The sequence below is a fragment of the Myotis nattereri genome (genome assembly GCF_964212035.1).
Source record: "Myotis nattereri genome assembly, chromosome: 16".
NCBI classification, from domain to species: domain Eukaryota; kingdom Metazoa; phylum Chordata; class Mammalia; order Chiroptera; family Vespertilionidae; genus Myotis; species Myotis nattereri.
This window is the reverse complement of record NC_138091.1, coordinates 38,418,443-38,434,132: the sequence shown is the minus strand read 5'-3', so window position 1 is coordinate 38,434,132 and position 15,690 is coordinate 38,418,443. Positions and strand designations below refer to the sequence as shown.

Sequence of the window (15,690 nt, the reverse complement as noted above, 5' to 3'; positions counted from 1 at the left end):
AAAATTCTTTGTTTTGATTTTTCAGTTGCCCTTTGAAACTTTTTTATATATTAGCAACATCTTATTTGTGATTTTTAAAAGAAGATGAGTATGTTTTAAATAAAGGAATACACTAAAAATAAGATTTCATAAGTCAAAATCATGATGATTTGAGAATTGGTAATTTATCATATAGAATAAAAGTTCCTCTTTCAGTGAAATTATTTTAGATTTTTTTGAAATCTGTTTCATTCATTCAACAAGTATTTATTGAGGGCCCATCAAATGCCTGGCAATGTGTCCTTGATGCTGGAAGTACAAAGAAATGAGGCAGACATGGAGTTTTGCTGTATGGAGTTTTCCAGCTCTATAGTTATAAGCAACGTTCTACACTTAAACAATTATAATGAAGTGTGATAAATGCTTGTGATAGCAATGGGCTTCTGTGAAAATACAAGTGGGCGGAGGGTTGAGAGAAACATGTTCTAAAAGGCTTTCTTCCCTTTTGAGACCTAAAAGATGAGAAGGTGAAGCCTGAGAAAAATGTGTCAGGCCTGGGAAGGTTGTGGGTGAGAGAGTGTACATTTAAGAAAGTGAAAGTTTAGAGTGGCTGGATCTTGGACTTGGGGGCTTGGAAGGGAGAGATGGTGATGAAAGCTGAAGTCAGAGGGGTAAGCAGGAGCCAAGGCCAGAAGGGTATTGTAAATCAAAGTAAAGTTTGGGCCTGAAGACCTTGGGAATGTTTTAAGGATGAAGGTCAGCAGAGGGGAGAGAGACAAGGTCCCTAAGGAAGGGGTAGATTGGGTATGAGCTACAGAGCACAGGCAAAAGGATAGTTTTGAGGAATGCTTTAAGGATGCTTTGGAATATTAGAAGGAGGGAAATGGATGGAAGGACTTAATCATATTTTTAGGAAGATCACTTTGGGTCCAGTGTGGAGAACTGGTTGAAGGGGGGTGAGGCAGGAGATTGATTGGGAGGCTACTGTAATGACCTAGATCAGTGATGGCGAACCTATGACACGCATGTCAGAGGTGACACGCGAACTCATTTTTTTGGTTGATTTTTCTTTGTTAAATGGTATTTAAATATATAAAATAAATATAAAAAATATAAGTCTTTGTTTTACTATGGTTGCAAATATCAAAAAACTTCTATATGTGACACGGCACCCGAGTTAAGTTAGGGTTTTTCAAAATGCTGACTCGCCGAGCTCAAAAGGTTCGCCATCACTGACCTAGATAGTGGTTGATGTGGCCTGGACTAGGGTGGTGGCACTGATAATAGAAGTGGCCAGATGAAGGGTATTAGTTAGAACTGGAAATTGTTGGGAGGTGAGGTGAGCAAGGAGTAGTGAAGGCTGCTGTGAAGGTTTTTGTCTGAGGCAATGGAGTGGAAAGCAAAGCTATTTATTGATAAAAAGTAAATGGGAAGTTTGGGGGGAGAGGGACGATGGAGATTTTATTTTGGGGATATATTTAGTTTGCCTGTGTGGACCTGGAGTTCAGGAGAGAGCAAAGGTTTGGGTTTATAGATGTAGGTGTCATTAAAATGGTACACACCAGGGAGGAATATATGGGAAAATGGCCTTTCAGATGTATATTTTGAGAGGGAAGAGACTTGTGAGTCTATTAAAGTATGAACTTCCTCCCAGAAAAAAAAAAAAAGAGTTCTTTCATGTACATATAACAGTTTACAAATAATTCTAATGTTTACAAATATGAGCATCTGTGTTCCTCAGGTTATAGATTTAAAGAAACTTAGGGCAAAACCATGAAGAACCTTAACTTTCATGGATGGTACATAGGAAAAAAAATCTGGCAAGGGAGACTTAGAATGAGTTTTATGACCTTCTGTAAAACCAGGTGGATGTGGTGTGAAACAGAACCAAAAAGAAGAGAGAGGTGCCAGAGGAGGGAGTAGGCAGTAGAGGCAAATGCCCTTCAGGGAACAAATGTAACAAAGAATGAAAAGTGTCCATTGGATGGATTTAGTTATTAGGTTCCCAGGGCTTTGGAGAAGCAGTTAGGGAAATGGTGGGAGAGGAAGCCCTATACAGTGGGAGGTAAAGAAGTGGAGCCACAAAGTGTAGACAGTTCTTTAAAGTAGTTTCATTATGAAGGAGAAGAGGTTGGATGGTGGCTGGAAGTCGGAGACATGGGTGAGACTTGAGTATGTTTAAGTGCTGACGAGACTTCCGTGGAGGAGAGAAGAGATAATATCCTTGAGAAAGTGGTGAGTTGGCTATAAGAGCCAGAGCAAAGGCAGTAGAGTAGAGTTAGGCGGGAGAGTAGAGTGGACATTGTAAGTGAAAGGAAGAAAAAAAAATGAGTATCCAAGCATTAAGTTTGTAGGTTTAGTAATGAGAAGTTGAGAGAATTTGCATATTTTTCTCTTTCTCTGAAGTAGGATGTGAAATCATTTCACTTCTTGAATTATGATCACCTCTTTAATACTGAAGATTATAATTTGTATTTATATTGTATATGTGTTGATCCTAAGTATTCTATTTAGTTTATATGATGATCATAAAAATATGGAGAAGACTTCCAATCAAGTTTGTGATTTGGTACTTAGTTATGGCCATAGTTTTCATGATTGAGTTATTATGATTTGAAAAATAAAACTGTTTCTAAGAGACTTTGCTTAGTAAATCTGTACCTTGTGCTTACTTAATAATTTTATTCATTTACTAATGGCCTCTGTCTTCAAAATGACTTTTATTTGAACTTGAAAAGTGATTAGTTATATTTAGATTTGTTCCCAAGGTTTATAATGTTAAATGAATTTTTACACACTGAACTTCCAATAATTGTAACTAATTGAATAGACTATTTAATGGTGAGTAGAAATAGGTAGAAATTAATCAGCCATTACTTTCATAAATATTTTATAAATTATAAACCATAAATACATGGAAATTGATGTTTCCCCTTCACTTGTATTGGGCTTGAATTAAAAAAGTGAAGTTTATGACTCTGTATAGGCAATAATGTTTTAATTTAAATATAATTCCCATGCTATAAAATTCACCCCTTTATAGTGTGTAATTCAATAGTGTTATTTTTTTAAAATTGATTTTTAGAGAGAGGTAGAGGGAGGAGAGAGAGAGAGAGAGAGAAAGAGAAAGAAACACCGATGTGTGAGAGAAACATCAGTTGGTTGCCTCCCATATGTGTCCCGACTGGGGGGTCGGACCCACAACCTAGCTGTGTACGCAGGCTGTGAATCGAACCCCAGACCTTTGGTGTTATAGGATGGCACTTCAACCAACTTGAGCCACCTGGCCAGGGCTGCAATTTAGTGGTTTTAATATATTCACAAGATTGTGCATCTATCACCCTATAAATAATAATTTAATACAACGTAATCAAGAGAATGTAGATTTGGGATATCTAGCTCAGTATACTAACTTTTATTTTTTGTTAAGATATAGTAGATCTGTCTTGTCACCTATATATATAAAAGGCTAAGTGACCAACTGTCCATTCGACTGTCTGACTGACCAACTGGCCAGTACATCTGACATGCACTGGCAATTTAAAAAATAAATGTTGAATCATGCTTGCGTGATACATATAAAGCTCTCAGAATGGATATTATTGAAATCCCCTGTGAAATGATTTGTAATGGATCTATTGTTGAAGCTACCTTTGGAAATAGTATATCTATAGATAATATTAAAAATATATATAAAGATGCGATTCTTTGTCCTAAAAATGAGCACGTTCATAAATTAAATGAAGACATTTTGGATATACTTGGAGTTTTTCACGCCTATTTGAGTGATGATTCCATTGATTTGACAGATGATGCCAGAATGGAAAATTTTCCCATCGAATTTCTTAATAGTATTACCCCTTCGGGAATGCCGTGTCATAAATTAAAATTGAAAGTGGGTGCAATCATCATGCTACTGAGAAATCTTAATAGTAAATAGGGTCTTTGTAATGGTACTAGGTTTATTATCAAAAGATTACAACCTAACATAATCGAAGTTGAAGTATTAACAGGATCTGTGGAAGGAGAGGTAGTTCTGATTCCAAGAATTGATTTGTCCCGGTCTGACACTGGCCTCCCATTTAAATTAATTCAAAGATAGTTTCCTGTGAGCCAGCATTTGCAATGACTATTAATAAATTACAAGGACAAACTCTAGACAGAGTCGGAATATTTCTACCTGAACCCCTTTTCAGACATGGTCAGTTATATGTTACTTTCTCTCGAGTTTGAAGAGCGTGTGACGTTAAAGTTGTAAATTTCATCACAAGGGAAATTAGTCAAGCACTCTGAAAGTGTTTTTACTCTTAATGTGGTATACAGGGAGATATTAGAATAAGTTTAATCAATTTATCAGTCATTGTTTTTATCAATGTTTTTATATAATATTTTGTTTTTATATCATGTTTTAGTTGTTTTTATATCATGTCTGTTGTTATGGCATGTTATTGTTTATTAATCAATTTACATATTATTATCATATACATTTTACTAATTTTCTTTCATTTCTGACACTTCTATTACAGAGAAAGGGCGAATAGCGATATTAAAATATTTCTTCTAGCCAAAACCGGTTTGGCTCAATGGATAGAGCGTCGGCCTGTGGACTGAAAGGTCCCAGGTTCGATTCCGGTCAAGGGCATGTACCTTGGTTGCAGGCACATCCCCAGTGGGAGATGTGCAGGAGGCAGCTGATCGATGTTTCTCTCTCATCGATGTTTCTAAATATCTCTCTCCCTTCCTCTGTGTAAAAAATCAATAAAATATATTTTTTAAAGAAAATATTTATTCTAATTAATTTCCTTTCAATGTGCACAAATTTGTGCACTGGGCCACTAGTTGAGCTGATAATTTAGAAGGTAATTTATCTCTCCTGTAAAGTTTCTGTGGCATTTAGATGCAGGGTATATAACAGTGTTATTTTTAAAAAACTCATCTATATCAGGGAAGCTTTATTTTATTTATGATCTTCTTAAGCATAAAATTATCTCCTAAACCAATGGTCGCCAACCCTTTGGACCTCACAGACCACCAGTGGTCCGCGGACCATCAGTTGACAACCACTGTCCTAAAATATATGCCAACCCGAATTTACATATTTCTACCTTAGAACTGTTTTTCCCCTTGCCACCAGGCTACCCTGAGAACAGATCTTGGTGGAAGATAGGAATTGGGTTGTTATTAGAATACCAGATTTACAAACTTTTTTTTTTTTTAATATATTTTATTGAGTTTTTACAGTGAGGAAAGGAGAGAGATAGAGAGTCAGAAACATCGATGAGAGAGAAACATCGACTAGCTGCCTCCTGCACACTCCCCACTGGGGATGTGCCCGCAACCAAGGTACATGCCCTTGACCGGAATGGAACCTGGGACCCTTCAGTCCGCAGGCCAACGCTCTATCCACTGAGCCAAACCGGTTTTGGCTGGATTTACAAACTTTTTGTCCTCAGCTGTTACATTGCTAAAGATGCAACCACTGGTTCAACTGTCTTCTGCTAGTCTTTTAATGAAAGTTTGTGATCATATTTCATACATTGCTGTAGTTAGTGTTTATTATTCAGTGGTGTTTTCAGTGTTTAAAAAATGACACTTTTGACAATGCAGTCTTACCATTTTATTTTAATTTTCCTTTGTATTTTTTGTTTCCTTTACAGTACTCTGTGCAAAAAACTTGGTGAAAAAGGATTTTTTCCGTAAGTAAAATTAACTTTAAATCTTGTATGTTGTGTGTGAATTTTTTGGGTAGCATTTTCAGAATTGTCTGACTTAGGACTTTTTCTATTCAGAAATATACTCAGTGTTGTTGTTGTGGTTTTTTTTTTGGTTCAGAGCCTTTTGGCATCACTTTTTCTGTTTTGTTTTTTAAATATATTTTTTTATTGATTTTAGAGAGGAAGGGAGAGGAAGAGAGAGATAGAAACATTAATGATGAAAATCATTGCCGAAACCAGTTTGGCTCAGTGGATAGAGCGTCGGCCTGCGGACTGAAGGGTCCTGGGTTCGATTCCGGTCGGGGGCATGTGCCTGGGTTTCGGGCATATCTCCAGTAGGAGATGTGCAGGAGGCACCTGGTCGATGTTTCTCTCTCATCCATGTTTCTAGCTCTCTGTCTCTCTCCCTTCCACTCTGTGAAAAATCAATAAAATATATTTAAAAAAAAAGAAGAAAAAAAAAGAAAATCATTGATAAGCTGCCTCCTGCATGCCCCCCACTGGGGATCAGGCCCACCATTCGGGCATGTGCCCTTGATCAGAATTGAACCTGGGCTTTTCAATTTGCAGGCCGACACTCTATCTACTGAGCCAAACCGGCTAGGGCACTTTTTCTGTTTTTGGAGGATTTTGATCTTTTTAGTTTAACCCCTTTCCCTTTAGTCACCCCTTCCATATATTTGTGTGAAATGTGTATGTGTGTGTGCGTGTGCGCATGTGCGCGTGGTGCTGTGTATATGCAGATGTGTGTAATGTATATTAAAGGTGTTCATGCTACTAGATTTCTAGAAAAAGTTTGAGATTATTTTGTGAATACTTTCCCCCCTAACATTTTATAGCAAATTTTACCCATGCATCAGGATTCCTTGGAAAGTAGCAAAGTCATTCATGGAGTTTCCAGGCTGTAGGAAAGAAATCTATGTCACATTTGAGCATAGATGCTCTTGTTTCAGACTCCAAAGTGGACATTTGGTTCCCGTATTTGCAGTCTTTTTGCTGATCTGTTGTGAATTTTCTTGTGGCTTTATTTAGGATTAAGGTTTGTGAAGGAGGATTGTGGGTAGCTTTAATTTATTGAGTAAAACATGATAAAATTTTTATTAAAAACTCTAAGCCAACAAAATTTTATATGTAAGGTATTTGAAGTTAGAAATAAAGAATTATTAGATTTTTAAATTCATGTCCTAGCCCTAGCTGGTTTTGCTCAGTGGGTAGAGCATCGGCCTGTGTACTGAAGGATCCCAGGTTCGATTCTGGTCAGGGCCACATATCTGGGGGTTGCAGGCTTGATCCTCAGTAGGGGTCGTGCAGGAGGCAGCTGATCAATAATTCTCTCTCATCATTGATGTTTCTATCTCTCTCCCTCTCCCTTCCTCTCTGAAATCAATTAAAATGTATTAAAAAAAAATTCATGTCCTACCAGCCAGCAAAAACTAGCTGTAAGTGCTAATTTAATATGACATTAGATAATTCTTGAGGGTTTGGTTAAAAGAAATAATAAGCTCTTGATATATTTTTAAATCGTACTTAATTCATTCCACTTGAAATTTTATTAATTCCAATCTTCCTAGTGTAGAATCTGAATTAAAGCTTATAAAATAACTTCTTATAAAACTCTATAATTAAAATTTGTATGGTGTCTGTGCTGCTAAAGGACATAGCTAAGAATAAAGATATAACCAGTTGATGTTCCATGTACCCTATGCCCCAATTTTGTACCCAGTGGTCTTTCTCTGGGCTACCACTAATTACTGTTGTCTTCACCAGCTGGTGCTGGGCTACTCACCTCAATCAACCCTATCTTTAATAACCTAGTAAGGAGTGTGTATTCTTTTTTTTTTTTTTAATATATTTTTATTGATTTCAGAGAGGAAGGGAGAGGGAGAGAGATGATAGGAACATCAATGATAAGAGAGAATCATTGATTGGTTGCCTCCTGCATGCTTCCTATTGGGGATTAAACCCATAGCCCAGGCATGTGCCCTGACCAGAAATCGAACCGTGACCTCCTGGTTCATAGGTGGAGGCTCAACCACGGAGCCACGCCAGCTGGGCCAGTGTGTACTCTTTTTACCCTTCTTAAGGTTGCTCTGAGGTAGGATTTATCCTAGTAGGACTGCAGCATGGCGGGTAGGATTGGATAGGTTGGTGACAAGGAGAAAAGGATGGGGAAGTGAGGACTGCACATGTTCAGCTGCATACTTCCCAAGACATCTGCTCTGGTTTTAAAGAGAAAATCTTCAGTTTTGTCTTCCAGCCTTCCTCCCCAAATTGTTTTCCTTCCTTCAGAGCCCCAAGATACACTTTCTCCAGTGAAATATCCAGATAGCCTTGTCTCAGTTTTCCTAGGAAATCTAGAGGGATCTTACTTTAATTCTTTGTAAACCTCTAAGACAGCGGTTCTCAACCTGTGGGAACATATAAAGAATTTTACAGTGAAAACTCACCATTTGATTTTACTATTAACTTTATCCATATATCCATTATGTTTATTTTTAAAAGAATGCTATTAGCATCAAATTATTTTTTCTTTTATACAACATTTAAATACAATATCTGTGTGTAACATATTCTGTTGAGATGTTGTATAGAGGCCATACTGAAGTCACTCAACCAAGATTGGTTAGCTGAATTATTTTTTCTTCCCCTAATCAAAAACAAAGCTTTCTTTTCCCTAGTAAGTAACTCAGTTTTAAGTTGAAATTTTTATTTTATTATTAACTTCAGCTTATTAAGTAAATTTGTGTAGTGAAAAAGTTCTTGAACTTTAGCTGTTTTATATGACTCAGGAGTGATAGGGAGAATTGAGAAATTTAAAAAAATACAGAAAATATTTTACCCACTTTATATTTACCACTCTTAGAGGTCTCACTAACTTCAGCAAGTTTGATAGCTCTTGACCACATTAGATTAACTTGGCTCTCAAGTGAAAATTCTGTAGAATAATATAATTAGGTAAGTTGAAAAAGGTATTTTTTGATTAGGATATAGAGCTTGTATTTTGTGTTCTTTAACAGAAGAGAGAAATAGGAAGGTGAGATTCAGGCATTCATACTTTTTTAAAAAACTTTATTTTTAGGTGTTGACACCATTACAGATGTCCCCATTCCCCTTGCCCCTTGCCCATCTCTACCCATCCCCCACTTCCTCTTCCCTCGGGCCATCACCTCACTGTTGTCTATGGGTTATACATATAGCACACCTAGTGTTTTTGTGTGGAAAAAGTTGTTTTTCTTAATCCTCAATGTGATTTTTTGCTTGTTTTTGCTTACAATCATATATTTATATGTTTATATGCTTATATTGAAGACTCAAAAGAACAAGGTAGAGTATTGTAAAGGCATGGGAGGAGGTAGGCCCAAGGAACCTTATCCTTAACCCCACTGCAGCCTTTCTACCCCGGGAAAGTGCAGGATTGGCAAGCTCTCCGTGGGGTGATAGATCAGGACTCAGGTAATAGCGGAAAGCGCCAATCCTACTCTTAAAATGGATACAAGAGAGCATTTCGGGTTTTTCTTTTTAATGCCTGCTTTTAAAAAATAAAAAAGGGGGAATTTGCCGGGAGCCGGTCCATGCTTGCTGTTTCAAGGGACCTGGCATATATGGCATACTGTTCTTAATATGTTTGCTCACCTTCTTGGCACTACGTGTTTTAACCAAGGTCTCTGAGAAAGGTTGTTTCCCCAGGTAGGGATTTTCCCCTGAAGTTAGGGAGGGAATAAAACCTCTTAACTAAGTTCCAGGTGGGAAATTAATCACTTTAACTACGAACAATCATGCTTAAGCTACATAATCTTTACTCCCTGGAATGGAGATAAGAAACGCCCTAACCTTTGAAATAGAGATTGATAGGATTGGAATCAACTGGTATAAATACAGATGTAAGAAGACAGAACAAAGAGAGACAGAAATTGGCACAGAACCTACACAGAACGTTCTCTAGAGACAGAAGAACTTCGCTGGAGAGAACATGGCAAAAGATCCTGGACAGAAACTGGCCTCAGAACCTAGAGACAGAACCTAGCGAGAGAACATGGCAAAAGATCCTGGACTGAACCTGACTACAGAAATTGGCAAGAGAACCTGACTAGAACCTGGTGACTGAACCTGGCTGGAGAACCTGGACAGAACCTGGCTGGAGAACCTAGCGAGGGAACATGGCTACAGAACCTGGCTGGAGACCCTGGAGAACCTGGCTGGAGAACCTAGCAAGAGACCATGGACACAGAACCTGGCTGGAGATCCTAAGCAGAACTTCGCTGGAGATCCAGACCAGAACTTTGCTGGAGATCCTGGCTAGGCTGCTGATCAACTGAACGCTGTCTCCGTGTCATTCCTTCTTCGCCGACTCCGTCCACACCTTTGGGGACCCCTGGACCCGCTGGGGTTGGACCCCAGCAGAGTATATTACTCCCAGGAGAAAATACTTAATGTTAGTGAATGTAGAGGGAAAAGTATTTTCTGTTGAACACATTTACAAATTGTTAGGCATTATGGAAATAATATGAACAACAGTAAACTTCAAGAACAATATCCTATATAATAAAACCCTAATATGCAAATCAACTGAACGGCAGAACGACTGGTCACTATGATGCACACTGACCATCAGGGGGCAGACCCTCAATGCAGGAGCTGCCCCCAGTGGACAGTGCGCTCCCACAGGGGCAGCGCCGCTCATCCAGAAGCCCTGAGCCAGGCTCATGACTGGCAAGCACAGCGGTGGTGGCGGGAGCCTCTTTTGCCTCCGCAGGCGGGCGGTAAGGAGCGAGGGGTCTCAGACTGCGAGAGCCCCGGACTGTGAGAGGGATGTCTGCCTGCCAGCTTACTAGATCCCCCCTAGGGGATCCCCTAGGGGGGATCTAGTAAGCTGGCAGGCAGACATCCCCCAAGGGGTCCCAGACTGTGAGAGGGTGCAGGCTGGGCTGAGAGACCCCCCCCCCCTACCTAACCTCCCCCCCGCCAAGTGCATGAATTTCATGCACCACACCTCTAGTAGTTAAATAAATTGATACCCTAATTTACCAAGTTTCTTCTTAAATACTTAACACTCTTAGGTTAGGTCTTCTCTCATTTTTTTGAAGTTGCAGATCACAGAAGCATAGAATTGGAACTGGCTAGGTGATTTCTGTCTGACCTTGAATCTTGGCATGTTAGTATCATGACTTTAAAAAGAAACTAGCATAGATGTCTAGGTGCAAAGTTTCTCCAATTATTAACACTTATAAAATTTTGTTGAAGTATTTTCAGCTGTCCATAGGAAATCTATACCATCCCAATATGTCTCACATCTAAACGGTCATTTTTGTCTTTTTAATATTTTATTTAGCTCCACTTTCTCCTAACGTTTTTTGGTCAAAAAGGCTACCATTTAAAGTGTTGTCTGGGCTGAAAAATGTAGTGTCATTTTTTGATATTAGTTTCTTATGAATTATGTTAGATCTTTGAGAGTAGCTTTCTTCACTTCATTTCCTTTTCTTTTCCATGTGACTTCGCTAGTTCAGAGTCTACTCGTCTTAGTGTTCTTTATGCTGCTTAGTCCGTCTGAATACCACTAATAGAAATTATGAAAATGTATTCACAGCCAGCTCAGGAACCTAAAATGGCTCCCTGCTATCTACCTCAGTCACTCTGAGCCTGGATTTTCTGACTTTTAAGCCTCTCTTGGATCAGTCTTATCTCTCCAACCATATTTTTCACACCCTAGCACAAACCCTTTGGTTAGACTCCTCTGAACCCTTCAGATATTATCATACTCTCCTTGGTGCTCTTCCTACTTATTCTTTAAAGCCCAAATGAGCCCCATCCCCTCAAAAGAAAACAAAAGCTTTTCTTTACTGTTCACACTCAAACTGTTCTCTTTTTTGAAGCTCTTGTACAGACTGGTGAATCACATAGTAAGAGAGAGGTATAGTACAGCATAGTAGTTAAAAGCATGAAATCAAGAACCAGACTGTGTGTGTTTGGGTTTAGAATCTAAACTTTAGACCCTGGCTTTGCCATTTACTACTGTAACTTTGGACTAGTTAATTACCCTTTGTGCCTCAGTTTCCTTATAGATAAAATAGAGATAATAGTATTATTTACTCCATAGGGTTATTGTGAGGATTAAGAGATTTAATACATATGTAAAACATTCATCATATTGCAGATCAGTACAATCAAACATTTATTCTCAGGGCTGTGTGTGTGTGTGTGGCATTCTTATTTCCCCAATTAGATATTAATCTCTTTTAAGGCAGGGTATTAGATTTTTTGTTTCAATTTCTCACACTCATGGAAGTTACTCAGTAAAACTTTTTGGCTAGTTTAATTTCTCTGTGGCCCATGTTCCTGTGTGAAAACCTTTAGTAAACTCTTTCTTTAAATAAGCTACCCAGGGAGACCTTGGGAAAGCTATGAGAGCCAGGAGTGTTTTAAGCGTTCTCCTTTCTGGGGTCAAAAATAAAGATCTACAAAAATTCCATGTTTGAGGTAACCTCTAGACCTCGGTAGTTCAAAGCTGAGAATGTTTTCAGATAGGAATAAGAAAAAATGTAGTTTTTGGTATTTAACGTAGAATTAACTTTAATCTTAGTTTTCAAAATGGATCACTTTTATAAGTAAACATTAAACTTTTATAAAGAATGAAGTAATCTTTGTAGCAAATAATAATCTTCATGTAATTATTCTATCTTCCATGTCAAATATTTTTTAATAAAAAAAATCATCTCCTTTTTCACAGGACTTCCAGACCCATTTGCTAAGGTGGTGGTTGATGGATCTGGGCAATGCCATTCTACAGATACTGTGAAGAATACACTCGATCCAAAGTGGAATCAGCATTATGACCTGTAGGTTTAAATGATTAATCTGAAATGAAACATAGAAATCAGTATTATTTGATAAAGTCTTGGAAAAGAATCACTAAAAAAGATCTGAGTTTGATCTGTGGTATAATTTGGCCTTCACCAAGGGATATAAAACCTACTGAGAAGGTACTTTGGTTAATTTATAGCTGGTTTTGGAAGATGAAGTAACCTTTATGACTCTATGAAGAACAAAATGTTTACACAGTATAGAGCAGTTCCCCTCCCTCCACTTTTATTAATTAAATGAAGGTATTCACTTTAGGCCAGTATAAGTATAAAACCAGAAATCATAATTGGGGTTCACTTATAGGCATTCTTTTTGCTTCTATATGGATGGTTTATTTCCTTTAAATTTTATTTTAATCATAATAATACTAGAGGCCTGGTGCATGAATTCGTGCACCTGTGGGGTCCCTCAGCCTGGCCTGCAGGATCGGGCCGAAACCGGCTCCCCGACATCCCTTGAGGGGTCTCAGATTGCAGGCCAAGCCGAGGGACCCCACTGGTGCACGACTGGGGCCGGGGAGGGGTGTGGGAGGTTGGCTAGCCAGGGAGGGACCGTTGGAGGGCTCTGGGGTGTGTCTAGTCTGTCTTGCTCAGTCCAGATCAGCCAGAACCCAGCAGCAAGCTAACCTACCAGTCGGAGCGTCTTCCCCCTAGTAGTCAGTGCACATCGTAGCTACTGGTCTACCGGTTGACTCTCTGCCCCCTGGTGGTCAGTGCATGTCATAGTGAGTGGTTGAGTGGCCTTAGCATATCATTAGCATATTACGCTTTGATTGGTTGAACGGGCGACCTAACACTTAGCATATTAGGCTTTATTATATAGGATAGGAAATGTACTTTTTCAAAATGGCAAGTGATACTACTGTGGGACTTTTAATGGGAAAATGCAATTCTCTGCTTCCTTCTTATTTCTGCTCTCACATTTTTAACTTCCAGGTAAGAGCCAGAGTTCATACTGTGGCTGACAAGGCCCTTTATGACTTTTCCTCTCTATTGATTAGAGCAGACAACATCAAATTTTCATTGGCTTAATACAGTAGAAGTGTATTTTATGTATAAAGTCCATTTGGCAGGGAGGTGAGACACTGTCATACAGTCATTCAGGAATACAGGCTGACAGAAGCTTCCCTGTTTGCAGTGTGTGGTCTCAGGGTCTCTATGGGCCTTGACATCTAGCCTCCCAACAGGCTACTTCAGCCATGGTGGGCTGTTCTCAAACCTGAGGGAATCAGTATGTTAGCGTTCCTATAAATCAGCTTCCCAGTTGGGGAACTGATTTAATGTGATTTAAAAAAAAATGTTTGGTTTGGGATATTTAGCTATTTAATACCTGATCTGGTTCTAGAATCTCAACATGTCATGTGGTAGATACTGGTCATGTTAGGTCTGTTAGGTCTTTTTGAAAATCGGTACATTCATACTGAGTGATACCTTAGTTCAGATATTTTATTTCAAGCAACAGACATGAAATTCAAATTGGCCTAATTAAAAAAAAAGAGAATGTAGAAGCTTGCTTAATTAAAAGTTAGGGGGTTGGGTGGGCATGCTTTAAAGACAGCTGGACCCAGGAGCACACATGTGGCTTCCATGTTCCTCATGTACAAGTTTTAGTCCTCACTTGCTGGTTTAGGCTTTTTAATGTATTAGGTGAATTTTTCTGAATTTGCTGCTTTATTAATGACATTAAGATCAAGGTTGCTGGACCAAAAATTTGACCTCTTTGAGACACTGAAATACAGTTAGGGTCCTGCTGATAGAATTATGTTATCTTATTATATTTTTGCATGGGATGACACCATGTGAACAATTGGCTGTGGTAGAGCTTTTACATGCTTTCAGGTATATGCACAGACAAGTGTAGTAACGCTTTTCCCTGCTCTGCTTGTCTGCAGGCAGTGAAGTGAAATCTGCAAGAGTCCTGCTCGCTCAAGGCCTGCATACAGGAAAGAAGCAGGGAAAAAGCGTTACAGTCAGCTTTTGTTCTACAGCATTTAAAAACATAACAGGTATGTCAGATTTTTGGTCTGTCAGCCTTGACACTGCCCCTTGAGAATGAACGGAGTACTCTATGAGGTAGCAGGTCATATCATTGAGATATATTTAAAATGTGACTATAAAGATGTTCTTACAAGATTTTGTTCTTGGAAAGAAATAACCATACACTCTCATGGTGTTATTTAATACCAGTTACTAAAAATAGTTTTTTCACTAACAAAAATTGTTACTCAACCTGAGAGTGGCAGATGTGATAAGGATATATTAAAAATTCTTTTTAGCCCTGGCTGGTGTGGCTCAGTTGGTTGGAGCATCATTCCATGCACCAAAAGTTTGCGGGTTCGATCCCCAGTTGGGGCACTTACGGAAAGCAACACATCAATGTTTTTCTCTCTTTTCCCCTTCCTCTGTTTAAAAAGCAATCTAAAAACCAATTAATTTTAGCTTTTACTCTTAAGATTTAAAAAAATATTTAAATTCAATACTGTGGATTGATTGAATTCAAAACATGTTTTACATTACCTAGCCATACTCTGAAACATTTGTGACTCTAGGCTACAAAAGCAAAATAAAAATTTTATACTGCTTATAATTGCCAAGTTACTCATGTAGTCATTTTGTGTTTTTAGGTACATTGGAAAGTCTGATTCAGTTACTATCAGTGTATGGAATCACAAGAAGATCCATAAAAAACAAGGTGCTGGATTTCTTGGTTGTGTTCGTCTTCTTTCCAATGCCATCAACCGCCTCAAAGACACTGGTTGTGAGTAGATACTAGTACTTTTAAAAATGTGCATATATACATACACCTACATACATGTTTGGGGGAGGAGCTCAAAAACTTCTGTGTATGTTTGAAACACTGGTTATAATTCCTGGTCTAAATTTATTAGATATTACTTTTAAAAAGCAACGAAACATTTTAGATATGTGAATCCTAGAACTGAATCAGAGCTGGTGCTAGGTTTCCAGTGAATATGTAAGGGTTCAGAAATGATTGCTCTCCAGAGAGTAATAAGAAAGATGTCAGAATACATGTGCCTTTTTTATTTCTTAGCACCCTTCTCTGGTTTTGGTGGATTTTTGAGATAAAGTGAGTTTTATTTAGGCAATTGGAGTGTTTAAGATGGTAGTTAAAGGGGAAC

At 38.4% G+C, this 15,690-nt stretch overlaps 1 protein-coding gene across 1 annotated transcript in view; it reads left to right on the top strand.

Moving 5' to 3' along the window:
• Positions 1-5,638: 5,638 nt before the first annotated feature.
• The window catches only part of SMURF2 (SMAD specific E3 ubiquitin protein ligase 2), a 43,557-nt gene continuing 33,505 nt past the window's right edge, over positions 5,639-15,690 (top strand). Inside the window, exons 1-3 of the mRNA XM_081109486.1 lie at positions 5,639-5,675; positions 12,418-12,526; positions 15,175-15,308. The gene's annotated coding sequence lies outside the window, so the exon portion shown is untranslated. The remainder of the gene's footprint in view (positions 5,676-12,417; positions 12,527-15,174; positions 15,309-15,690) is intronic.